Source organism: Nomascus leucogenys, chromosome 8 (genome assembly GCF_006542625.1).
Source record: "Nomascus leucogenys isolate Asia chromosome 8, Asia_NLE_v1, whole genome shotgun sequence".
Taxonomy (NCBI): Eukaryota; Metazoa; Chordata; class Mammalia; order Primates; family Hylobatidae; genus Nomascus; species Nomascus leucogenys.
Genome location: NC_044388.1, coordinates 110,698,055 through 110,725,533, shown reverse-complemented (window position 1 = coordinate 110,725,533; position 27,479 = coordinate 110,698,055). Strand labels below are relative to the sequence as shown.

Below are 27,479 nucleotides of genomic sequence, written 5' to 3'. Positions count from 1 at the left end.
AAGTGCTGCTCCATCCGCCAGACAAGGACCTGGGGGCTTGCCTAAAGCGGTCCCCAAGACGTGCCACAGGCCCAGGAAACAACCACACCAGGGCCCACGCATTAAATCACAGCTCCCCACTGCCTCTCGAGGAGCAGAGAGGGGAAAGTAACTGGCTTAGCATGGGTGAGCAGCCCCAATTCTCGGACATGGGGTCCACCTGGGTTTAACACCTGAGGATAACGCTGTCCAGGGCACAGTTGCTCAGGTGACAACTGCCTGTTGGTTGGAATGTAATTCTGCAATAAAAAGGCTTTAAAATGTCCCTATGCTTGGATGCAGTGAGTCAATGTCTAAGAATCCACCCTAAGGAAATAATCAGAGAGGCAGAAAGGATTTATCAGAAAGATGTTCACCCAAGTGTCATTTATAACAGCAAACGATTGGAAACAACCCAAACCCAACATGAGAGGAACAGTTAAGAAAACTATGATACAAGCATGCGGTGGAATGTTCAGCAGCCATTGAGATATTTACAAAGAGCTGATAATGACATCAGAAAATCTCTGTGTCTAAGTGCAGGGCACAAGACCGTTTCTGTACATGAGTTCAACCATGCAGAGAAAAAATGTGAGGAAAGGAAAATAAAAAGTCACTTTGATATTTCCCAAATGTACTACATTGAGTATGCATTCCTTTTAGAGTCAAGAAAAGTTAACAAAGTTATTTGGAGAATGAGTTGGGTCTTTGAATCTATAAGCCAATATCCAGGAACGTGTGGACTCAGTTCCCACCATGGAGTTGTCTTATGTCTTACTGTCAACAGGAATGCTCTCCTCACTTCTCCCCTCCCATCCACACCCCACCTCTGCCAAGAGCCAGGGTTACTTCCACATCCCCACCTCCTCCAGCGCGGTGGTCTGCCTCCTCTCGTAACTCTTAAAAAGCCCTCGGCACCTCATGATGATTCTGACTGTACCGTCGGCTGCTGCTGCAACTGGATTTCTCTTGTCTCTCAGTTCAAGCCAACAAAACAGCTTGAGAATCTAGTTGTATCTGGTACCACTCGAAGCACTGCAGAAACTAGTAAGTTAGCCACCCCTGGCCCCTAGTGTAGAGAGTGGAAGTCTGAGATGGTCGTAAACCACCCTAACACAAAATGCCAATCGCTATGGTAGAGGAGGCAGCCCAGTGCCATGACAAAATCATGGACAGATTAATGGATGGGTGGATAAGTAGATGGATGGATGGATGGATGTGTAGGGGAATGGATGGAAGAAGGGAAGGAAGGAAGGGAGGAAGGAAGGAAGGGAGGGAGGGAGGGAGGGAGGAAGGAAGGAAGGAAGGAAGGAAGGAAGGAAGGAAGGAAGGAAGGAAGGAAGGACAAGGGAAGGGGAAAGGGAAAGGGAAAGGGAGGGAAGGAAGGAAGAGTAGGTGGAAGGGAGGGTGGATGGGTGGGTGATTGAATAGATATATGGTCTGGATCGATGGGTGGATGGATGGATGGAAGGATGAGTAGATGAATGGATAGGTGGGTAAGTGGATAAATGGGATGGATGGTTGGGTGAGTGGGTGGATGGGTGGGTGGATGGATGGATGGATGGATGGATGATTGGATGGGCAGAAGGATGGATGGATGGATTGAAGGATGAATGGGTAGATGGATGGATGAATGGCTACATAGATGGATGGACAGTTGGATGGTTGGTTGAATGAATAGGTGGGTGGACAGGTGGATGAACAGTGAATGGGTACACGAGTGTGTGGACACATGGAGTATGGACAAATGGGTGGACAGAAGGATGGGTAGATTAATGATATGGATGGACAGGTGAACGGATGGAAAAACGGTTGGATGGATGGGTGAGTGGGTGTCTGATTGGATGGATTTATAGTTTAGACAGATGGATTGGTATATACATGGATGTGTGGGTAGATTAATGGTATGGATGGACAAGTAGATAGATGGGTGGGTGGATGCATGGATGGATGAATGGGTGGGTAGAGACACCAATACACCTTTGCTAATTTAAACTAAATTTAAGGCACCCAATTTCTTGCTGTTCTCTCTCTCCTGCTACCCTACCTCATGTTGAGTGATAGCCAAGCTAAACGCCTCACTCAAAGACCAAGATCACACAGTGATCAGGCGTTTGCACATTCTGTTCCTCAGACCTGGAATCCTCCTCTTCCCCCGACTCCCACTCTTGGTGAATTCCTATTCATCTCCTAGACCTCAGCTTAGACATTGCTACCTCTGAAAGGGCTCCTTAAGCCTCATGCTGGATCAGTGGCCATCCTATGTGTTTATTCTTATAGCATTAGATTGAACCATGTGAAATGGCCAATGCTTGATCATTTTGGCCTACAGGATAGCAATTTCACATGGATCATAAGATCTTCTGATTGTCCAATCCCAGCAGGACAGAGGACTCGAGGGCAGGGACCACACCCCACCTTTTTGCTTCTGACATTTGGTGCTATGACTGACCCAAAGTGCCTGGCACATCCACAACACTGTCAGCTGAAAAGGTGGATGAACAGGTCTCAACTCCTTCCCACCCCTCACAGTTCTGTGTTCCAACAGAACAGACCAGCTCAGGCTCTCCTGCCAGGAACAACAGAGGCTGACGTTTGGGGGAAATGTCATGTTCCAGCAGGGACTGCATAGAAACAAGACACAAAAGGCCCTAGGAAGTGAGGGATTTCAGCTCCTTTTCTAGGATGAATGGATCCCTGTTGCTCCACAGAGCTCCCATCCTAGAGTCAGGCACTTGTCACCCCCTCCCATGACTGTCTGTGCCTGAGGACTTCCAGGTGAAGGACCTTCAAATCTTGTGTCTGGGCTGGCTTCCTGGGAGGTGGGGCACCTCTGAGCAGAGAATCAGCCAGAGAAGAAGACTGCAAGGATACCTGCGATGTGGAAAGAGATAAGCCTAGTGACAGCAGGTGGCCCTGCTGCTGGACACCAAGGTGAGGCCCTAATGGGGCACTGCATGGAGATGGTGCAGTTATGAGTGACAAGTGAGCATGGGAGTGGGGGTGGTGCTGGCAGGGCTGGAGGTCACCGGCCACACCACCTCTACGCACGCCATCAACTGCTGAGCACCAGTGACCACACAGAGCCCTTCCCACTGCAAATGCTGTCACATCCTTTGTCCCTCTGACTCCCCGAGGAAGGCCCTGGTGGTCAGTGTTCCACAGCCACTGATCCTGAGAGGGCCTGGAGGCGTTTCCAAACCTCCAGTGCCCACCAGATAGGCTGGGGACAGGTGCCATGCATGGCCAGCATGCAGCCAATTGTGCATAAGGTACAATGTGTGTGCATCCATTCTACGGGTGAACATCAAACAACAGGACAGGCACTGAGCCCGTAGAGGTTCTGTGCTGGGGAAGTCAGCACAAGCAGCTAGATCCAAGGTCCCAGCTCTCAGTCATGTGGTTCCTGGCAATTTCCTTCATGTTCCTTTTTTTCTAAAATGAGCTCGTCATTATGCCTGCCGACTGAAACATAATGTCTAGAGATCAGTGCCAGACCCACAGGAAGTAATCAAAAAATGGTTATGTGTCATCACCCTGTCATCGGCACTGGGGTCATGTCATCCCCACCCTCGAGGAGATGTGAGTTATTTTGCAAAGGCAACTCAACAGGTATACCATGAAAGGAGAAAATGGCGAATTTAATGAAGGACCAAAATGTTTTACCCTATTGCACAGATGAGGACACTGAGTCCCAAAGAGTTTACTCCCCCAAATCTCACAGAGTCAGTGCTGAATCAAGGCCAGCCCAGGTTTGCGTCCCCACACCCGCTGGCAGAAGAAAAGGGTCATGATGGGCTAGCCACAATCCATCCTCCAGGCACCCCCAATGAGGGAGCCCCCTGGTAGAGAAAGGACAAACTAGCTTACTCCACCCTGAGGCCAAACAAGAGAGGCAAAAGCCTTGCCCTTCACGAGCTCTCAGTTATCCAGGAGAGAGGAGAGGAAGGAGCATGCCAGGCTGGGACTGTCCCTGGCCAACCCAACCTGTGTGCCTTTGAGAACAAGTCCCCTGAAGCCTGCTCATGCCCAGTGACACCCAAGGCCCAGAGCCTCCGCAAGAAGAGAGTTCTCCTTCCTGGACAGACTCGCCTGAGGCCAAAAGCCACTCTCCAGAGAAGAGGGCCATGGGCCTGAGCAGAATGGCCCCAGGAGCCTGTGCTGAGCCCAGGGACCCAGTTCCAGTTTCTCTGCTCCTAGTTTACTAAGTGACACCAGGAGAGGTAGGTACCAGCCTCAGGTTCCCCACCTGTAAAATGAGTGGATGAAGGCTGGCAACGACAGTGTCAGTTCTGAGCATCTACAGGGGCACACTCCTATTTTCGAAGCATTACTGAGTGATCATATACAGCCAATCCAGCCTCTGCCTGGGTTGATCTTGTTTCCTGTCTTTGTCCTTTTTTTATTTTTATTTTATTTTATTTCGAGATGGAGTCTCGCTCTGTCACCCAGGCTGGAGTGCAGTGGTACGATCTCAGCTCACTGCAACCTCCGCCTCCTGGGTTCAAGCAATTCTCCTGTCTCAGCCTCCCAAGTAGCTGGGACCACAGGCATGTGCCACCACACCAGCTAGTTTCTGTGTTTTTAGTAGAGATGGGGTTTCACCATATTGGTCAGGCTGGTCTCGAACTCCTGACCTCAGGTGATCCACCTGCCTTGGCCTCCCAAAGTGCTGGGATTACAGTCATGAACCACCATGCCTGGGCTCTTGATTTTTTAAGACCACAAGTTGTTTTAATTGACTAAGTCATTTCAGCCAAATGCCAGCTGCTTGCTTGCTGGAAAGGTTGGCAGCTCCCAGAGCCGCCAGCCCCACCTCCCTGTCCCTGCTCTGTGTTATGCACACAAAACTGTCCACCTTCCAAAGACCCACCCGCTGAACAACAACGCATTCACCCCCTTTCAAAAGATTCAGGAGAGACCTGCAGCCTGTGCACCTAGCTATCCACTCTACAGAAGCTACACACGAGTCCCAATTTGTATGCATCCCTTTTCAATAATCATAGACAAGCCTAGATTTGTGTGTCTTTTCTTTGAGTAGAGATGGATCTATTACGACGAACATTCTTCATTCTGCTTTGCTTTACTTAACATATCTTGGAGATTAGTGTACCTCAGCAAATGAAAACTTCATCCTCTTAGCTGCTGCACTTGTTTTGTTCTGCATGGTAACCCATCTAAACGGCTTCTCTTGACGGGCGTTTGGGTGTTTGGCCCCTTCGCCCTTCCAGACGCTGCTGCACAACGGTTCTCCACACACACGTATATCTGCAGGAAACATTCTGGGAACCGGAGATGCTGGTCAAAGAGTATGTGTGTTTTTGTTTGCTTGTTTGTTTGTTTTAAGACGGAGTCTCTCTCTGTCACCCAGGCTGGAGTGCAGTGGCATGATCTCGGCTCACTTGCAACCTCCGTCTCCAGGGTTCACGCGATTCTCCTGCCTCAGCCTCCTGAGCAGATGGGATTACAGATGCCCGCCACCACGCCTGGCTAATTTGTGTATTTTTAGCAGAGACGGGGTTCCACCATGTTGGCCATGCTGGTCTCGAACTCCTGACCTCAAGTGATCTGTCTCCCTCAGCCTCCCAAAGTGCTGGAATTACAGGCGTGAGCCACCGTGCCCAGCTCTAGTTTTTGTATTTTTAGTAGAGATGGGGTTTCACCATGTTGGCCAGGCTGGTCTCGAACTCCTGGGCTCAGTTGATCCACCCTCCTCGGCCTCCCAAAGTGCTGGAATTATAGGCATGAGCCACCATGCCCAGCCAAGTACGTTTGTTTTAATGTTTGGATAGATATTGCCAAATGCCTTTCAGAGAAGGCACCACGGGAACACCCACTGCCCCTCACAGGAGCCAGTGTCACAGACTCACAGCTTCTGTTCTCTGTCCATCTGGCGGAGGGAGCAGTGCCTCTCCCTGGGAATTCACCTCCATTCTCTCCTTGTGAGTAAGGTCTAACATATTCTCACATGTTTAAAAGTCACCGGTATTTTCCTTCCTGAGAACTCACTGTGTGTTTCGGCCATCTCGGTGTTTGCCTGCTGGACTTTTCTGACTGATGAATGGAAGTTCCTTGCAGGTCAACCCCCTTTTTGTCAGATATGCGTAGATTCTCATCTTATGGTAACCAGTTGTTTTTTTGCTTTTCTTTTGGCCAGACAGAAAATCTTGATTTTTATGGGGTCAAACTGTTTTCTTTTATAACTGCCGGGGCTTACGTCATACTCGGAAAGGCTTCCCATCCCGAGACTGTAAAACCTGGCCTCCCATGTTTTCTTCTAGTAGTTTTATGGTTTCGTTTTTAAAGTTCGCATCTCAGATCCATCTGGAATGCATTTTGGTAGAAAAGTAGGGCAGGATCCAATCTTTTTTTCCCAGACGGCTTCTGCAACACTCCAGCCCAGTTCAGTGATGAATCCTGTCTTTCCCAGCCAACATGACAGGCTGTCTTTACCAAACTCTACATTTCTGCCAGTGCCCTGGCTTTAAAGGGCAAAAGCTCTACCTTCCCACCAGCTGACTGATTCCCGAGGGTGTGCAGGGGTCTGCTGCTTGCCCAGCACCCCCAATATGTTCCCTTACCCCTGGAGAGCCCAAGAAGGCCCCTAGCACCCTCCGGTGATGGCGGCTCTGGTGACCCGCCACAGCAAGCTTCCTCAACACCCCTGCCTTTGCAGTATCAAAAAAGGGGGAGCCACCCCAGTATCCAATAGAAGACACTTAAAATTAGACTTTTGACAGCGGTCATGAATGAAGGAGAACGCCTGCACTCTAATGTGACATGAGAAAGTCCAAGTCTGCCATATTCAGACTCCAAGGCCCTCCCCTTCAGGGAGGGGCGCTCGGGGCAGAGGCCCAGGGACGGTCCAGGCGTTCCCCATCCGCCACCACCACATGTTTCCCTCCGTACTTTCTTCTCTGTATTCATAATCTGGGTTTGGGAGAATCTGGGTTTACAGTCATTTTTATTTTCTTCTTTATACTTTTCAGTGTTTTCCAAAATGACTATAATGAAATGTATTATTTTCATTAAAAATAGATATTAAAGAAGGAAGTGGAGGAGGAGGAAAATGCTCAGGTGACACATTTATCCTCCCCCCTTGAGTGCCCATGGCCTCCCAGCCCTGCCAGGCTGGCCAGGACGGCCTCCTTGCACCTCCCCAGCAGACTCCCGAGGCCTCTGAACACCTGGGCCACACTCCCTCCCCCAGCCCCAGCCCTTCACCCTCTCAGGCTATCAGGGCAATGTGAGGACAGCAGAGAGGAGAAGTGTGCTACGTTCTGGGACAGGCCCCCGGCCACCACACACTGACTCCAAGATGAGGAGCCCAGGTGTTCAAAGCCTCAGGACCAGCCCAGGTCAGGCCAGGCATCCTCTCTTCTTTCTTGGCCCACATGGCCCTCCTTCCAGATAGGGGCTGCATCCGATGGATGCACCCAGCACAGCAACATGCAGAGAGCAGTTGTTCAGGAAACGTCGAGTTTCATTTTGGGAACATGGTCTCTTCAACCACCCCCTCAGCAAAGCCACCCACAGGGCCTCTGACATTGTACATGCTCACAAAAATGTGTGGCGAGTTGAATGCAGAGGCAGTATTTTTAGTAAATTTCCAAACATGGAGGCTCACAGAGCAGGCAGTAGCTGTGCAGCAAACACTCATCAGTCTCCGCTAACGAGGCAGATGAGATTCTTCTATGGTTAACAGCCCCGGGTTTGGAGTGACTGCCTCTGGTGCAGAACTTGTGGCCCAAGGAAGATGTAATTAACAACAGATTCAAAGCATCGCTTTGCAGCCCAGAGGGTTTCATGCGAGTTAGCCCGTGCCTGTCCAAGCTGGCAGCCGTCCACGTCCCCACCTCACTCTAGAGCTGTGAAAGCTGAGGCCGGGAGAGAGATCAGAGGAGAGATATGGGCTGCAGAGCATGAGGGTGGAGAACAACCCCCAGGGGCCCTTCCATCTGGGCAGCTCTCTTAATCAACCTTCACTTCTACCCTCAGCCTCCCATCACCCAAGGAGCACGGAATGTCCCCACTGGAGAGGTTCAAAGTCCTTGGCAGGCAGCACTGGGCATCTACGTAGGGGTCAGGAAGGGTGCTGGGGAGGCCTAGGCCAGCTCCACTGGCACCGGCAGGCCTGAAAACACGGGCTTCAGAGCTTCCCAGGCTGTTAGGAAAGTCAAAGTAGAAAAGAAGGAGGCAGCCGGACTGGGCTGGAAACCAGCTGAGTTGTCAGAGAAGAATGTGCGAAGCCCTCGGCTTGACATATCCCAGGGAGGGTAGCTGCCCTGAGCGGCCTGGAAGTCAGGGCCTTGCCTAGGGGCAGTTATGTGCTGGCCGCGTACACGACTGCAGAGATCAGATCAGAAAATATTTTCACAAGTGACTAGAAAGAGACCAGACTACCCCCCTTCAGAGGAATTTTTTTTTTTTTGGCCAAGATATTGACCAGGCATCACATTTTATGGAGAAAGGCACATACTTGGAGCCCAGTGATTTCATCTGGGCTTAAACTCAGCACAGGGAGGGCTGGATTACAGAAGCCAACAGACAGGCACAGAGTCAGTTTCCCACCTCTGCATGAGTAACCACCCCAGAGAAGGCGGCTTTCGGCATGGAGCACTCACAACGCTGGCATCCATGTCCAGGCGAATGCCATCCTGGGACCCACCTTAGCAGGTTCCTTGACAACAGAAGCCGCTGGAGGGAAGGGCTGGAAAGGAAAGAAGCGGTCTGAGGAACAGCGAAGTTGGCACTGCTTAAGAAATTCTGGAGCACAGCTGGAAGAGCTCCTGGGAGTTATTTATAGGGTGAGATGATTGATCCCAGAATTAAAGACATTTAGGTTGAAAGGGCCTGGAGAGATTACAGCTAAGAAGGTGCTGGGTGACATCTGGGAAAACTCTCAGGAAGATGTGGTGGGCTGGGCAGGGTTGCATGGGAAGGGGGGTATGGGTGCGGTGTGGAGGGGACACCGGCGTCTAAGAGACCCACCAAGTCTCAGCTCTGCTCCCTATTGGCCAAGTCAACTGGGCACGTCCTCACAGTGTCAGGAGAACCATACTGACCTCGCAGGACTGGTGGGTGGAGTGAAAGTCACAGACAGAAAGCAATCGGTGCTGGAAGCCATCAGCCCATCCGTCAGCATCTGCCCACAGGACTGGAGGCCCCTGCACGTCACGCACATGACCTGATGCAAACTGGTCATCTGCTTGAGGACCCCTTGAAAGATCCGGGGTGGTACAAACAGCTGTGTGAAGCTCAGCAACACATGGCTGAGCCCAGATTAATGTCAGATGTGGGATAATTAGTGAACCCCTGATCCCAAAGATCGCAATCCAAGGAAAGCTGATAGGCAGCTTCCCTGGATGCAGCAACTCTCAGCTTCCTCTCCTACCCAGCCTCTTTGGGGTCAGCAAGCCCAGCATACCCCACCTCTGCCAGCCAGTGGTGGGGGTGGTAAGCTGAGATCACTCTTCTGGTACCTTCCATCCTCCCCCAAAAGAGCCTAGGCGCATGGTTCACAGCTTCTAACATCTGCTCTCCACCCCACTTCAGAGAGCTACTTCAAAACATAGCAATTCTCTGGGCCGGTCAGCACCCGCTGAGTTTACAAAGCACTTACAATTCAACCCAATGACCATTCACTGAGCACCTCATAGTGGCAGGCACTGTGAGATGCAGGAAGAACTCAAAGAGACCTTGCCTGTTTCTATGGAGATCTAAACTGTGCCTCCTTAGACACTCACCACAAACCTATGAGGTAGAGAGACATCATCAGCTCCATTTTACACATGAAGAATCTGAGGCACAGAAGAATGGTAATGGTTTTGAGGTCACACCATGAGTACTCTAGTACAACCCAGGCCAAGCCTAGGTTTTCACAATGTCTAGTAGAGCTAGGATGCAATACCCTCCTTAACCTCCAGGGGCACCACTCCCACCACTGGTCTCTAGCTAGACACTGAAGTTTGAGGCTTTGATGTCATGAACATGAACTAGGGCTTTGGGTTACCACTGTTTACAGTGAATTCTGGCTACTGAGGTGACCTGAAACTAGAAATGCCTAAGACCACATATGCAGCATCATCTCTATTCCACTGGTTTCTAATAAATTGAAACTTCCTAACTTTTCCTAATAGAATCTGTCTGGGGCATACAGTAGGGGTAGGTGGGTTACCCAGGTAGCGAATCTTCAGAGGACTTTGACAATTCTTTAGGACTCATGGTCCATTTTAAGTGAAAACCAAGAGTAAAACTCTTTAGAGCCTGGTCCTTGGCAAACCTGAGGACTCTCATGGCACATAGAACACATCGTTCTGCTAACAGGATAAAGGGTGGACTTGGAAATCAGGCCTGGGGCACTGCTTCTCTCAGGTTTGCATTTTTCTTTTCTGAAATGCCGATGGTTTAAAGATGTGGATCGTGGCCCAGGTCCCTGACCCAGGAGGAGTTCTGTGATGCTATCCCAGCTCAGCTCCTGAAACATCTGGTCCATTTCTGCCCCTGGCCTGCCTGCGCCTTATCTGCTATAGCATCTGGCTTGCTGGGCCCCACTTCTCCTTGGCCGTGTGTCGGCTGATATTAAACAGGCAGCGCCTACCTGGTGATAATCCTCCCCTATATCACTCTTTCCTTCCCGCTAAGATGGAAAAACTAACTCAGACCAGGGCAGCTCACCCTCTAAAGCAAACAGCGCATTCACAGCTGGGCACAGGCTCCAGATCTAATCCGCAGATCTCATCTAGGACGGTACTCGGGGCGCCTGTGGAGCCCACAGCCCAGTGGGCTTTGGAAGAGGCTGCTGAGTGACAGGATCCAAAAGGCCCCACTCCCTCCTGAGACCCACCACCAGGGCCATGGTGATGCAGGAGGGCAGGGAGGACAGAGGGTTGTTCGTGGGGTCACCGGACTTCACGCTCCTCCTGCTCCTCTCTCTCAGTGCCTACTGCAGGGATGAAGACCCCAAAGAAAAAAAGTGCAACCGTCCCTCGGATAGGGACCAAAACCCCACCTTACTTGGCTACTCGGCACTCTCGGAAGGCCTGGACTCGTATCAGGCATGTTCCCAAGCAGCTGGACAGAATCAAATGCCCACAACTCAAAGGCTTTATTATTATTATTATTATTAATTTTGAGATGGAGTCTCTGTCACCCAGGCTAGAGTGCAATGGCGCCATCTCGGCTCACTGCAACCTCTGCCTCCCAGGTTCAAGCAATTCTCCTGCCTCAGTCTCCCAAGTAGCTGGAATTACAGGTAGGCACAATCACGCCCGGCTAATTTTTTTGTATTTTTAGTAGAGACTAGTATGATTTTTTTGTATTTTTAGTAAAGACCCATACTTTAGTATGGGGTTTCGCCATATTGGCCAGTCTCAAATTCCTGACCTTGGGATCCACCCGCTTCAGCCTCCCAAAGTGCTGAGATTACAGGCCTGACCCACCACACCCAGCCTCAAAGGCTATTTTAAAGGCCTAACTCTGCCACTTCCTAGCTGCAGGGCCTCTGAGCCTGCTTCTCACCTGTCAAATGGGATGACACTTCCTGCCTTAGACAGAGGCCATCCGGATAAAACACAGCGTGAAGGCACTTAGGGTGCAGAGAAAAGTCTCAAGCGAACCCCTCCCTCATATGTCTCATGTGAACTTCTACCTCAGACTGACATTTCAGTTATCAGGCTCCGGAGAGACCTTGAAGAGGGCCAGGACCCCAGAGCCCACCTGGAGCCCAGCAGCCCCTCCCCTCCAGGCCTGGAGCCAGACCTTCCCAGCTGCTCTCCACACAGCCACAGGGTGCCTGCCCCCCGCCCCCCCACCCTCCAGGGGACAGAAGCCGGGCAGGGTACAAGAGGGGCATCGGCTTCCATTAAGACCCCCGACATGCCTTTAGGCCCACACTGCCCTCGGACTATAGCCCCTCTCCAGGGCCTGCAAATCCTGCTCAGGGGCCAGGCAACTGTTTGTAATCGGCCAGGCCCTGGCTGCAGGAAGGGGAGGCAGGAGCGCGTGCACGTGGAGGGGCCCAGGGCGTGCATGGACAGGCCCAGCAGGGGCGGGGGGCGTGCAGGGGTGGGGGGACGTGCAGGGGCGGGGGCACATGCAGGCCTGGCTTGGGCTGCCCCTCCCAGGGCTGTCCCAGCAGAACTGGAGACCCGGGCAGCCAGAAAAGGAAAGAAAGAGGGAGCGGGTGTCTGCACTTCGGAGCTGCTTTCCTTTATCACTGGTGAGCAAGGAGATTTTCAGGGTAATGGTGAAACCTATGGGCTGCGGAGGCCAGGGTCCAGAACCTCCCAGCGTAGGTGCTGCTCGCAGCGGGGTGAGCTGCCCACCGCCACGGGTGTAGGGTGAACATTGGTCCTCAGAGCCTGCCCTGGGCAGAAAGCCCCTGCATTAGAAAGCCTGGGACCCTTCCAGCCCACCGAGGCTGAGAAAAGACCCAGTTTTGAACACCCTCCCCTGATGGTGGCAAGAGACGGGCAGGGTTGCTTTCCCTAGCAATAGGACTCCGAGTGCAGTCCGCCACAGCGGGCAGCATCTCCGTGCCCGGCCCATCCCTCATCAATGAAGCCCACCCGACAGGCCGGGACTCCCCAGGCCTGGTCTCCCGACTTCTCACCAGCCTGTGACACCAGGAACCCACACCCTCTAAGTCTGAGCTTATTCATCTGCAAAACGGCCCCAAGGCCATAAGCCAGGCCACTGACTCTGTGCCCCCTTCCCAGAAGACATCAGAGTCCTCTCCAGGAGTCCAGGCATGTCCTGTCCCACCCCCTGCCCTTCCCCATCAGGCCTGGCACCCCAGGGCAAAGGAAACTCATCTGGAGAAGTGAATACAGAGGAAGGTTACACAGCCCTCACCCCCCATATTATCTATAAACTGCACCCCCACCTCACCTCCCATATTATCTATAAACTACAGCCCCTACCCCAGCCCCCATATTATCTATAAACTACACCCCCTACCCCACCCCCCATATTATCTATAAACTGCACCCCTCTGCCCCGCCCCTATATTATCTATAAATTGCACCCCGTGCCCCGCCCCCTATATTATCTATAAACCACACCCCCTACCCCGCCCCCATATTATCTATAAACTGCACCCCCTGCCCTGCCCCCATATTATCTACAAACTGCACCCCCACCCCGCCCCCATATTTCTGTAAAGTACACCCCCTGCCCTGCCCCCCATATTATCTATATACTGCACTCCCCTACCCCACCTCCATATTATCTATAAACTGCACCCCCACCCCACCCCCATATTATCTACAAACTACACTCCCGCCCTGACCCCCATATTATCTATAAACTGCACCCCCGCCCCACCATATTATCATATTATCTATAAACTACACCCCCGCCCCACCTCCATATTATCTATAAACTCACCCCCCCCCCCCCATTTATCTATAAACTCACCCCCCCCCCCCATATTATCTATAAACTGCACCCCCTCCCCACCCCATATTATCTATAAACTGCACCCCCTCCCCACCCCATATTATCTATAAACTGCACCCCCTCCCCACCCCCATATTATCTATAAACTGCACCCCCTCCCCACCCCCATATTATCTATAAACTGCACCCCCTCCCCACCCCATATTCCTATAAACTGCACCCCCCCCCCCCCATATTATCTATAAACTGCACCCCCTCCCCACCCCATGTTATCTATAAACTGCACCCCCTCCCCACCCCATATTATCTATAAACTGCACCCCCTCCCCACCCCATGTTATCTATAAACTGCACCCCCCCCCCCCATATCTATAAACTGCACCCCCCCCCCCCATATTATCTATAAACTGCACCCCCTCCCCACCCCATATTATCTATAAACTGCACCCCTGCCCCACCCCATATTATCTATAAACTAAACTGCACCCCCTCCCCACCCCATATTATCTATAACTCACCCCGCCCCACCCCATATTATTATAAACTACACCCCCGCCCCGCCCCCATATTATCTATATACTGCACCCCCCCCCCCCCCATATTATCTATAAACTGCACCCCCTCCCCACCCCATATTATCTATAAACTGCACCCCTGCCCCGCCCCCATATTATCTATATACTGCACCCCTCCCCCCCCCATATTATCTATAAACTGCACCCCCTCCCCACCCCATATTATCTATAAACTGCACCCCTGCCCCCCCCATATTATCTATAACTGCACCCCCGCCCCACCCCCATATTATTATAAACTACACCCCCGCCCCGCCCCCATATTATCTATAAACGGCACCCCCGACCCGCCCCATATTATCTATAAAGTACACCCCTGCCCTACTCCCATATTATTTATAAACTATACCCCCGTCCCACCCCCATATTATCTATAAACTGCACCCCCACCCTGACCCCCATATTATCTATTAACTCACCCCCTGCCCACCCCCATATTATCTATAAACTGCATCCCCTGCCTTACCCCCCATATTATCTATAAAGCACCCCTGCCCCGTCCCCCATATTATCTATAAAGTACCCCCCCGTCCTACAGATTGGACCCTCTGGCCCCTTTGTGCCAACCATTTAGCATCCTCTCAGGCCCCTGGCTGGGCCTGAACCTGCAAACAGCAGCTTTAGTCCTTCTTTCACACTTGATAAAAGTTACAATTACTGCCTCTCAACCTCCCTATTAACAGCCATGTAAAATAACAGCCATCTCTAATAAGAATTATATGATACCATCTGCCACCATCCCAATAAAAGCAGCAGGCATTGTTATCAATACCACGAGTGCACCTGCTGCTTGCACTGCACGGGGCGATGTCCTGCACACCGGGTACACCTAGGGCTTTGCATCCACACCAGTATCGCTTCCTTAGATCCTCACAGCCGCCCAGTCCAGGTAGGCGGTGCTATTGCCTCTGATATGCAGATAAGCTGCCTCGGGTCAGAGAGGTTAAGTAACATGTGGAGATACCACAGCCAGGAGTTCAAACCTGCTCTCTCGGCCTCCGAAGCTCCCGGTGTCCCTGAGAATCACTGCTTCCCTCCTCATCCCCTGAGCTCTCTTTGCAAAAGTCCAAGAGGCGACTGTGAGCTGGTGATAGGGACAGGCCCTGCAGAAGGACAGAGGGCAGGAGGGAGGCACAGGCCCCCACCCTCCTCTGCTCAGAGTTTCCCAAAGTGCCCTCAATTGGTCACTGCCACTGCACTGTGGGGGCAGGGTGAGGAGCCACAGGCCCCAGCCTCCACTACAGACCCTCAGAATCTGAATCTGCAAGGTGGGGCCCCAGGGCTCCTGCACCTGTCCACTGTGAGGGTCCCAGGCTCCACGCTCCGGCATCCTCTGGCATCCGGTGGTGAGCCCCCCAAAGCCCCACCCTGCAGGAAGCTGGACCTGCCCACCCGCCTTCTTTGCTTCCAGTCAATCCCAGAAAACACCAGGCAACTCCCGGCCAGGGTTACAGACACAGAGAACTCTAACCCTCTGCAAAATGGCAGTGCAGCTGCTGTCTTGGTACCAGCCCTCCGTGCCAGAGCATTCAAGGAGGGCAGGGCAGGGGAGCCCTGCTGCAGGTGCCAGAGGCTCTGACAAGCCCACGTGCCATAGGACAGCCTGGTGGGCACAGCACCCATGGCACCCTCTGGGTCCTCACCCACAGCCTTCGGGCTGAGTCCAACCTGGTCACGCATTCCTGTCTCCTGTGGCACTTTCACAAGCCCAGCCCAGTTCCATGGGCTCAGCAGACTCCTGCAAGTCACCTCATGGGGGCCACCTGTGACCTCTGAACCAATGTCATGCCTGGGACACACAGTAATAGTAATGACCATAGCCAGCTGTGGTGGTCCTAGCAGTTTACACACGTGAATCCTGAGTCCTCTCAGCATGCCTGTGAGGCAGGTATTATTTTCATGCCCACTTGACAGATGGGGAAACTGAGGCACGGGAAGGTGCTACCAACTGCCTTAGCAGAACTGAGCTCAGACACATGAGAACGCCACACAGCCCAGCTGAGAGGGTTAGGGTGTGGGACACAGCCGCCCTCCACCCTCCCAGCTGGGGGCCTCCACAGGGCTCTGTGCTTCTCTGAGCTCCACCTCTGCCTCCCTCGGGTGGGGACTCACCCTCCCTCCCACATCGATGCAGGAAACAGAAAAGTGCAGAAGCCCAAGCCCAAGGCCACCCGGTGCATTCGGATAAACCAGCCCTACAGACACTGGGCCCAACACAACCCCAGCCCTACACACCCCCAGCCCTACACACCCCCAGCCCTACACACCCCCAGCCCTACACACCCTCAGCCCTACACACACCAGCCCTACACACCCCAGCCCTACACACCCCCAGCCCTACACACCCCAGCCCTACACACCCCCAGCCCTAACACACCAGCCATACACACACCAGCCATACACACACCAGCCCTACACACCCCCAGCCCTACAAACCCCCAGCCCTACACACCTCCAGCTCTACACACCCCCAGCCCTACACACCTCCAGCTCTACACACCCCCAGCCCTACAGATGCCCGGCCCTGCACACCCCCAGCCCTGCAGATCCCCAGCTTGAGAGACTCCTGACCCTGCAGACCCCCCCGCCAGCCCTGCAGAGTCCCCAGCCCTATAGCCCCCTGCCTGAAAGACCCCCAGCCCTGCAGACCACCATCCCTATAGAACCCTGGCCCTACAGATCCCCAGCCCTATACACCTGCAGTCCTACAGATCCCTGGCTCTGCAGAGCCTGGCCCTGTGGACCGAGCACAGTATGGATGGAGGGGAGGTCTGGGTGAGGGGGGCGCCCTTGGGAGACGCACAGACAGCACGCGGCCAGCAAGCTGAGGTGAGTTTGGAGTAGGGGTCCTCCTCTTTCGGAGACCGAAATGGTTACCAAAGAATGCAGCTGATGTCAGGGACTGGCTTCAAAATCACCGGGCGCGGGGGCGTGGGCTGGCCTCTGGCTGGAATGGGGTTGGCTGCGGGCTGGTCTCTGTGGCCCCAGGCAGAACACAACCTTTGCTGCGCTGTGTCTGAGCCTTCCCATAATAAGAACAACATCAACAACAGCAGAATCTCATGGCCAAACCCATGGGAAACCCCTTCTCTGGAAGCTCACCCCCACCCCCAGGGTCTCCCTGCTCCCTAAGACCTGCCGGATAGTGGGGTCTTCGCTTTGGAGATGAGTGACTGCTGCCAACAGGTGTGCAGGGGAAGAGCACCATGGGTCCTTTGTGAAGCAGGGATCACCATAAAGAAAGTGGGAGGTTCCTGAGAGGGTGGAGGAACAGCTACACCCTCCTCTCTTTTCTCCAGCACTTCTCCCCTGGCAGGTGCCCTCCCCACCCCACGACCATCATTAATGCTGAAATCCAAGACCCTGGGCTTGAGGACGCAGAATGACTTGTGGTGTGCAAAGTGTGGCAGCCCCGGACGCCCCAGCATCCATGTGGTCTGGGAACTTACCTCGTTAGAAATGCAGTTTCCTGGGCCCACCCCAGGCCTCCTGAGTCAGAAACAATCTGTGCCTTAAGAGAGGCCTCGGGGGGATTCTGGGGCCTGGTGAAGTTTGGGAACCGCTGGTCTACACCATGAGGAGAAACCCTGGACCTGGCCTAAGAAGAGGCCCTCCCTCCTGTCTGACAATGAGCCATGAGAAGGCCATGGGGCGGGGCCACGGAATCTCACCTTTGCTTCCTCTATCCCACCATTCCTGCAGCCTCCGGGCTGGGTCAGTCTTTTTGGTGGGGGCTGTCCCATGCACTGCGGGGTGCAGAGCAGCATCCTCGGACTCCCCCAACTACAGGCCGATAGCCCTGCCCCCACTCCAGGTGCGACAACCAGAAAACATCTCCAGACATTGCCACATGTCCCCAAATGGCCTGGGCTGAGAAGCCATGTGTTTCAGAAGCCACCTGTTTCAGGGGCAGGAAGATGACACTGGCAGGAGGATGACACTGGCATCCCTGGCAGGACAGTCGCTCCCCTACCCTCCCATCCCCTCTCCCTCTCCTGATGGCTCCACCTGGAGCATCTCCTTGCACCACCCAGCAGAGCTGTGTTACACTGGCTCTGCCTGCTGTCACCAGCTCACTGTCACCGCCACACCGGCCCAAGGACGCCCTGTGTGTTCTCAACCTTCAGCTGAGTATCTCCACTGCTCAAGCAGTACTTTTTGACCTAGACGACCATTACTGAGACCATGACCCTAAATAACATGAATAATAATTACCTAGAAAGCTATTATGAGCCGGGCGCCATGGCTCACGCCTGTAATCCCAGCACTTTGGGAGGCCAAGGTGGGTGGATCATCTGAGGTCAGGAGTTCGAGACCAGCCTGACCAACATGGAGAAACCCCATCTCTACTCACTAAAAATACAAAATAATTAGCCAGGCGTGGTGGCACATGCCTGTAATCCCAGCCACTTGGGAGGCTGAGGCGGGAGAATTGCTTGAACCTGGGAGGCGGAGGTTGTGGTGAGCCGAGATTGCACCATTGCACTCCAGCCTGGGCAACAAGAGCAAAACTCCATCTCAAAAAAAAAGAAAGGAAAGAAAGGAAGAAAAGAAAGAAGAAAGAAAGAAAGAAAGGAAGGAAGGAAGGAAGGAAGGAAGGAAGGAAGGAAGGAAGGAAGGAAGGAAAGCAAGCTATTACAATCGCAGTCAGAAATCTAGCTCCCTGCCCTTCCCTCAAGAGCACCCTTCACACCACCTCGACCGTAGCCAAAGGCTCTGAGAAGAGGCAGTGTCACTTTCTCCTTCTTTCCTCAGAGCCTCTGGGAGTCACCACCCCTCCTTAGAAAGAAGGAAGGGGAACGTCCACAAGAACGTGGGCACGGGACACTTTCTCCTCACTCTCCTTTCCCCAGGGGAAGAGCAGAGAAATAGCACGGGAAGAGGATTTCAGATCATCCCCAAAGAAAGAAAACAAAACAAAAAATCGAGGGAAGAAAACCAGCAGCAAAGACAGATCCTGGGAATGTCCCTGATGGACACAGTGGTGGGAAGGCAGAGGACCCGAGAAAAGTCCCCCCAGGGGCCCCTCTGTCCTGCGTCCGCCATCCCACCTGCACCCACCCACTGTGCAGAGCCCACGGGCATCAGGCCGGCTCTCCCCACACCCAGGCTTGCCTGTCACCCCCACAACAGGCCCCAGTGACTGACCTAAGTGTGTGCCGAGGATGCAGATGGCTGGGCCTCTGTCCTCCAAAAGAAAGATGAAACTACAGCTGAAAAGCTGAGACCACCGTGCTCTCTGGCGTACATTTTTATTTTTATTTTTATTTTTGGGACAGGGTCTCACTCTGTCACCCAGGCTACAGTGCAGTGGCACAAACACAGCTCACTGCAGCCTCAGCCTCCCTGGCCCAAGTGATCCTCCCACCTCAGCCTCTCAAGTAACTGGGACCACAAGCATGCACCACCACACCTGGCTAATTGTTTCTTAAATTTTTGTAGAGGTGGTACCCAGTAATGGTATTGTTGGGTCAAATGGTATTTCTGGTTCTAGATCCTTGAGGAATCGCCACACTGTTTTTATGTCATTTTGTGGCATTTATTTAAAAAATAAAGAGGTCACCAGATGATGCCCAGGCTTGATGTGCATTTTTATGCATCTGAAAGGAAGAAGGAGAAACCGAGGCAGAGGCTCCATGTACGCACTGTTGCCTGGGGCCATGGCTCCCCTTCTGAAGCGCTGGGACCCAGCTGCCATGGAGGCCGGCCCCAGCAAACAAACAGGAGGGAGCAGAGCCACACCGCCCTCACCTGGCCTTGAGAATGGACAGAGGCTGCTTGCGTCCATGCATGTGACTGTACGGACCTGCACCAAGATGCAGGCCATGTGACCACTGGGACGTGGAGGGTGGTTTTCCTCCCCTTGTGCCAGCTGGACCCGAAGAGCTAGACTGGCACGTCTGCAGAATGGGCCGATCCCACCTGGCACGAAGGGCGGGTTTGAGGATCACAGGTGCTGACGGGAGCACCCTCAGAGCAGGATCCAGTATGAATATGAAAATATGAACAGGAGCCAGAGGAAGAATATGCATGGGAACGTGCCCCCTGCATCCACCAATGGGAGCCTGACTTCAGACGCATGCGCCCCCAACTGCATCCACCAATGGGAGCCTGACTTCAGACGCATGTGCCCCCCAAACTGCATCCACCAATGGGAGCCTGACTTCAGACACATGCGCCCCAAAGGGCTGGCCCTGGAGAAGCAGGCTGGTCTCTGATTGGCCACCGCCCCATGGGGCTGGCAGGTGCCTCCCTCGACTGGCTGTGGCCACACCCTACTCCCACTTCTACTGCACCTCACTCGGTAAAACCACCTGTTCAGAGATGGCTGACCCCCATCGCAGCGGAAGGCCCAGTAGGGCACAGACGGCTCGCCTATCTCTCACCTGTGCCCCCCGCACAGGTCCGACTCATGTTAGGGGTCCATAAATGCTGCCAAGCAAACCTGCTGACACACCCAATGTCTTTGCATACGGACCTCATCCGTTCCCTCTGTACCCACACACGGGAAAGAGTGCTGGTCCCCCAGGCCACCCGCCAGCAGAATGGAAGACAGTTACAACGCTCACGTGTTCTCACTGGGAGATCACTGTTTCCCAATGCAAGGGTCAGAGTTTTTCAACTTAAGTCACTCCTGCTACATACACACATTTTTTTAAAAAATTTTTATTATACTTTAAGTTCTGGGATACATGTACAGAGCGTGCAGGTTTGTTACACAGGTATACACGTGCCATGGTGGTTTGCTGCACCCATCAACCCGTCATCTACATTAGGTATTTCTCCTAATGCTATCCCTCCCCTAGCCCCCCAGCCCCTGAAAGGCCCTGGTGTGTGATGTTCCCCTCCCTGTGTCCATGTGTTCTCATTGTTCAACTCCCACTCATAAGTGAGAACATGCAGTGTTTGGTTTTCTGTCTTTGTGACAGTTTGCTGAGAATGATGGTTTCCAGCTTCATCCATGTCCCTGCAAAGGACATGAACTCATCCTTTTTTATGGCTGCATAGTATTCCATGATGTATATGTGCCACATTTTCTTTATCCAATCTATCATTGATGGGTTGGTTGCAAGTCTTTGCTATTGTGAACAGTGCCGCAATAAACACACGTGTGCATTTGTCTTTATAGTAGGATGATTTATAATCCTTTGGGTATATACCCAGTAATGGGATCACCGGATCAAATGGTATTTCTGGTTCTAGATCCTTGAGGAATCACCATACTGCTTTTATGTCATTTTGTGGCATTTATTTACAAAAAAAAAAAAGGCCACCAGAAACCCTATTGCCGAGGTCCTGGCAAGGAAGAAAAGGAAAGAAGAGTAAATTTCCCTACAAGAACACGGGTCTAGGAAACAGAAAATAAAGGAAGCTTCCATTTCATGGGCAGAGACATCTCCGCAAATAGGCTGAGCCCATGTCCCCAGAGCTCTGAGTAATTAAATTTTGAGAAAAGTGGGTCAGGCTGTGGTTCCATTTCTTAGGTCTGAGTCATCAAAGGATGGTGACATTTACTGCTAATATGGGGTTATTACCTAGTTTGAGATTCCTCCAGAAAAAATCCTCTGCTGATAGGAAGCTGAGGGCGTGATGGCTCGGACTATTTGACATGGACAACTCAAAGTGACCCGCACCCCTCCACTGAGCATCCAGCCACCAATTCATTCATTCCACTGTCTTCTCTCCAGTGGCCTGGGGCTGGGCTGGCACAAAAACAACATCTGAGATGGCAAAGCCCCCCCACCTACCACCACCAACTTCACCCACCCCTGCCTGGAACACCTCCTTTCAGTGATCAGCCACCACTCACTGCCATCACATCACAGAGACAGAACAGAGGCCTGCAGCTGGGAGGTGCACAGGTCCATCCACCTCCTGGACCTCCGTTCCTTGTAAAGAGCAAGTGGCCAGAGGAGGCAGGGGAGGGCCATGCTGCGTGCTGAACTTGGCCTGGCCCACGACTGCCCAAGGATGCACCTTCCTGGCTCAGGCTCAGAGCCTCAGAGGCAGCGAGCTGCGAGCGATCCGCTGAACTGACCACTGGTGCTTACTGCCTTACCTTATCTCCTGCTTACCCAGTGAGGGAAGCAGCAGTGTGACTCCACACAGGATGGTAAGGGAGCACGCACAGGCCAGCGAGGAGAGGGCCCCGAACCGCCTCAGAGCCTCCTGCTGCACTGGGGCCTCTGGTGGCAAGGGCAGTCATGGGGTCTTACTTTGTGCTTTATATGAGTAATACATTAGACATCACTAAAACCCTGCTGTAGTTACAGTCACCACCCCCTTCTTACAGATGGGAAAGTGAGGCAAGGGGTGGGAAAATGCACTGCTGGTAGACACTGGAACCAGGATAGGAATCCAGGCGTCTTGCCGGCTGCCTGTCCTTTGCCAGCATGCCACCCTGGTCCCTATGCCATGTCCTGGTGGCTGCAGTCCTGCCTATGAGCAGAGCTGTATTAGTCAGAGTTCCCTTAGAGGGACAGAACTAATAGGAATAGAAATAATAGAAATATACATATATATATGGGAGTTTATTAAGTACTGACTTACACGATCACAAGGTCCCACCACAATAGGCTGTCTGCAAGCTGAGCAGCAAGGAGAGCCAATCCGAGTCCCAAACCTGAAGAACTTGGAGTCCGATGTTCAAGGGCAGGAAGCGTCCAGCACAGGAGAAAGACGTGGGCTGGGAGGCTAGGCCCATCTCGTCTCTTCATGTTTTTCTGCCTGCTCTATATTTGCTGGCGGCTGATTAGATTCTGCCCTCCCGATTAAAGGTGGGTCTGCCTTCCCCAGCCCACTGATTCAAATGTTAATCTCCTTTGGCAACACTCTCATAGACACACCCAGGATTAATACTTTGTATCCTTCAATTCAATCAAATTGACACTCAATAGTAACCACCACAAGGGCCGCTGTAGGCTCCGCCTGCAGGATCGTGGCACATCCACCAGCCAGGCCAGAAACTTTAAAACCAACACTTGGCAAAGCACTGACAGCAGACAAGTCGATTATATGGGAGAATGTAAATAGAGGAGAAGCGGGAGCCATAATGTAACATCGCCCTCCTGGGAGCTTAAAAAGACATGAAATTGTCGGATCCAGCTGGACCCAGCTTGCCCTGCGGCAGAACCCACAGCCTCATGCTCAACCAGCAGGCTCCACGTGCCATCTCCTCCTCTCCCGTCCAGCTGGGGCCGGGTCACGGTAAGGAGAGAAACGTCGCCCTGCCACGAGCTCCTCAAACACACCAGGCCCTGCATGTGGAGTCAGCCCGGGACACCCATGTGAACGCATGTACATGTGCAAGGATGCGCATGCGTGCACACTCAAACACACATGTATACCCACAAACACATGTGTGCAGGCAGATCGCGGGGAGACATACACATTGTACACACGTGCACATGGCCTGACACACATATACACAAACGCACACACGAGTGCAAACCCTGGAATTGGCTTCTAAAGCTTTTCACGTGCATCATACCCCACGGCCTGGACAATGACCCCATGAGGTTCCATGGGAAAGCAAAGAACCGAGGCCAAGGAAGGCAGGGGGGCAGCAGGCGCCAGCAGAGCCCCGGCGTCTCAGCAGGGCCAGGCCCCACACAGACACACCTGCCTCGCCTGTGCTTCTGGGATACCTGCAGCTAAAGAGGGCTGTGGGAACACTGCTCTTTCCTCCTGCAAAACCACCACTGAAGATGGGGGCGATGCTAACGCCCCCACACAGCCAGTGCCGAGTACAGGTCAGGCAGCCTGCAAAGCTTCTCACAGGTGTGGCCTCAATCAATCTTCACAACCATGCCTCAAAGCAAGAAATGTGCTTCTCCCCATGTTCAGGAGGGGAAGTTGAGGCGCAGTGACTTGTCCTCGCCCAGCCCATCCGACAGCCTCTCAGAGGCAGAGAAACTCAGCTCCGGCCTCACACCCACCTTGCTGGCCTGGGGTTCAGTAATCTGATTGCCAAGGAATGTCCCCTCCCACATCAGACCACCTGTCACCCAGCACAGGTACCCAAAATCACCCCCAGAGGCCCCTACATCCTAATCCACAGCTGTGGAGCTGTCTGCAGAGCTGTGCAGACTGGGCTCACTGTGCCAGGCCAGCAGGGCCTGCCAAAGGGAAACAGGAGGAACGGGGGCAGAGAAAGGGTTAAGGAAGCTGCCAGGATCTGCCACTTCCCTTAGGGGCACTTGCATTCTCCTGGCAAACAGATGCTGGGGGCACCTGCCAAGCCTGTGAGTGAGGGGCTTTCCAGCCAAGGGAGCCACCCAGGAGAGCTCTGGGACACGGTGTGGAATGTCCTGTCAGGAAGGAGGGAAGAGGGCAAGATTAAAGCCAGAGGCGGAGGAGGACCCCACGAAGGAGGTTCGTTTCTGCAATAAAAGGCAGGAGAAGAGGAGGAGGGAAGGCCAGTTTCACATGGCCTCTTCCAGGAAGCTCCCCAGCTCTCCCCAGTGCAATTAACCCTCCCAGATTGTCAGACACGAGACCCAGCACATCTCACCCAGCACATCCCACGTAGCGCCCTGAGTAAAATTCACAATAGTCTGCCTGTCAGACTGTGAGCTCCTGGAGGGAAACGAGGGGCCCCATCCCATTTGCCTCTGTCTCCGCAAGATAGGCCCGACCCAGGTGAAAAGGCAAAAGCCTTCAGGGTCCAGGCAGGTTATGCTGATGTGCAGAGAGGCCTGGGTGGCCAGAAGCAAGTGGTGGAGACTGTGGCTGCTGCATCCCTCTTGAAGGCATTGGAGTAAAAAGAGAAGGGATGGAGGGACAAAGGGAAGGAAGGAAGGGGATGGGACGGAGGGAGGGAGGAAGAGAGTGAGAAAAGAAGGAGGGAGGGAAGGATGGAGGGGGAAGGAGGAAGAAAGGAACTTAAAAGCTGTGTTGGCCAAATGGAATGGCTCTGCTCCCAGGACCCTGTTTGGACTGGGCCCCCAGGCCAGGACCATCGCTCAGGGTCCTGGCCTTCTCCCCGGGGAGAGCTGATAAACCGACGGGAAGTGAGAAGAGGGAACTGTGACAAGTCAAAGAGTGACCATGCCAGGCGGAGGGCAGATGCTGGCTTAGGGCCCCACAGCAGGAATGGAAGACATCTGCCTGGCATCCCTGCCCCCGACTCCTAGGCTCTGTCCCTTCTCAGGCCGGGGTGAGGGTGCAGTGAGATGGTGCAGCTGATGCTCACCACAGTCCAGGCAAGTGCCAGCCCCTCCATTCCCACGTGTGACTGTCTCCCAAGGCTGTTCCCAGAGCCACGTCACATGACCGAGCAGGGACAGGTCCTGCAATGTTCCAGACGCAGCTTGGCTCAGGCTTCCATGTGGGTGCCCTGGGCAAGTGTTGGGGACTCATCCTGGCCCTCCAGCGGGGCAGCTCACTGCCCCGCACTGCCCCGCACAGCCCCTGCTCCACCCATCAAGGTCTATCTCCCGGGAAGTGGGATGGGGCGGTCCAGGGAGGAGGCAGGGCAGGCAGACAGGCCAGGCAGCGAGAAGGCAGGGCGGGACGGGCAGCACCAGCTGTGTTCGGCTAAGGCGTGGCAGTGGGGAGTCCAGAAATATCTGCAGGGCGGGGTGAAGAGCAGGCTCTGGCCAGCCCCGCAGGAGCAGCCCAGGGGTAACATCACTGGAGAAGCCGCCGTGAGCCTGGCACTGGGAACACACCGCTGCCTGGGGCTGTGGCACTGCTGGGTGGGCACAGCCCTGGGTAGCGACCAAAACCCAACCCCTCCGGTAAATCTGGACCAGAGCAGGGAGAGGGCTTGGGGAATTCTTGGGGCTTCTGATCTCCTCCCACTCACTGCTCTTTTGTGGGGAGAGGGAGGGAGGGGGCAGAGGATGGAAAAGGATGTCTTTCTAGCCAACTTGATTGAGTCAGAGGAAATTTAACCATTTGATATCTGTCAAGTCTCACAAAACTTGGCCGACTCTCCCCACAAATTATTGCAAAAAGCAATCACGTGACTGGAGTCAACCAATGGCGTGTAGAGGAGATGACCTCAATTTCCAAATATTGGGGTCATGTTTCATTTCCCATACTCTCCTTCCCCATTACACTGTTCAGCAGCCCCAAATGCAATCTTACATTTCATTCCTTCACACACTTGGCCAAAAGAAGGCAGGCAAAAGAACTGTGTTCAGAAAACCCTCGGAAAACATCTGGCAGATCCAAAGATGGAGAAGAGAGCAGGCACTTGCTGGTGGCTCCCCGCTGCGCCTGCATCTCCAGTGGACAGCCGCCCCCTCTGGCCATGCTCGGAGGATGACTTCCAAACAGGTCCCACCCTGGGAGGTGGAGAGACATTGGCAAAACTCACTAAGAAAAGTGGTCTCTTCACATGCTTCTAAAAGTCTGTTCTGACAAAAGCAAAATGTCCAACTCCATAGCCTGCTGTTCTGGGCCATCCTCACTCCCACTTCCAACAAGCCGCACTTCCATTAGCGAGGACAACCAGAGAGGGAAAAAGACAGTGTGGAGGCGGGAGATGGGCAGGGAGGGAAATGGAACCCCAAGCCCGGTCCGGTGCACGGTCCCCAGGCAGTGCCCTGCCCCAGCTGTCTAGGGTGACAATTCCCCTGAAGGACTCCCTCCTGAGTTTCTGGGGAAAAGTCCCCAGAGGCGCTGAGACAGGGCCCAGTGCCCCGGCAATGGCACAGTCCCTGACCACACCTTCCTTCTCCTCTCCACTTTTCTGGGTACCTCTATTGTCCCCCACCTTCAGCTGACCCCTGGAGAAACACAAGCCCAGTTAGCCCAGGGTCAGGAGAGAGTTGGTGGCGGCCCAGGGATGAGATCCCAGGTCCTGGGAACCAGGCCAGGCTCCTGGCTCCTCCCCCAGAGCCCCAGGGCAGCCCCCACACCCAGACTTCAGCTCATCCAGTTAGCCCAACAAGCACTGATCGTGCCAGGAAAAAAGGAAAAGAGTGTTTTAATTGACAAGCGGAACACGGACAATGATTCTTCCCACTTGTCTTCCAATCGTGAAGCAGAGAGAAGCATTCTTGCTGGCAGGCGGCGGGCTGGTCCAGCAGTTCGCTGAGCCCACCGTCCCATCGCTCTGCACGCCACTTCTCCTGACCTGGCGGCACACAGCTCTGAGCCTCCATCTCCCCACCTGTCAATAAAGACTCGGGGACCTTCCAGGGCTGGGGGCTCTGATGTTGGAGAGTCTGTGAACACCCACCCCGCCACTAACTACCAAGAGCAATGCCTAGAAAAATTCCCCCGTCAGGAAACTGCGACAGGGAGAGTTGAACCCTCGAGAACCCAGGCAGGGACGCAGACAGTCCCCGCCTTGAAGCGCCCTCCCCGGGAAGCAAGCCTCCTTCTAAGGGATGACCCTTGGCAGAAGGAATCCCACATCTGCATATCATCCCAACCACTCACAGCCCCGCCTGCAAGCCCATCTCTGGCTTTGCTCCACGCATCCCATCTCTCAGCAGCGAATCCAGGAAAAGCTGCCTTCCAGGGATCAAG

General features: G+C 53.5%; 1 protein-coding gene across 2 annotated transcripts in view; it reads right to left on the bottom strand.

Annotated features, from left to right (window-relative positions):
* COL5A1 (collagen type V alpha 1 chain) overlaps positions 1 to 27,479 on the bottom strand; it is a 207,332-nt gene that overhangs the window by 178,733 nt on the left and 1,120 nt on the right. The window lies entirely within an intron of this gene.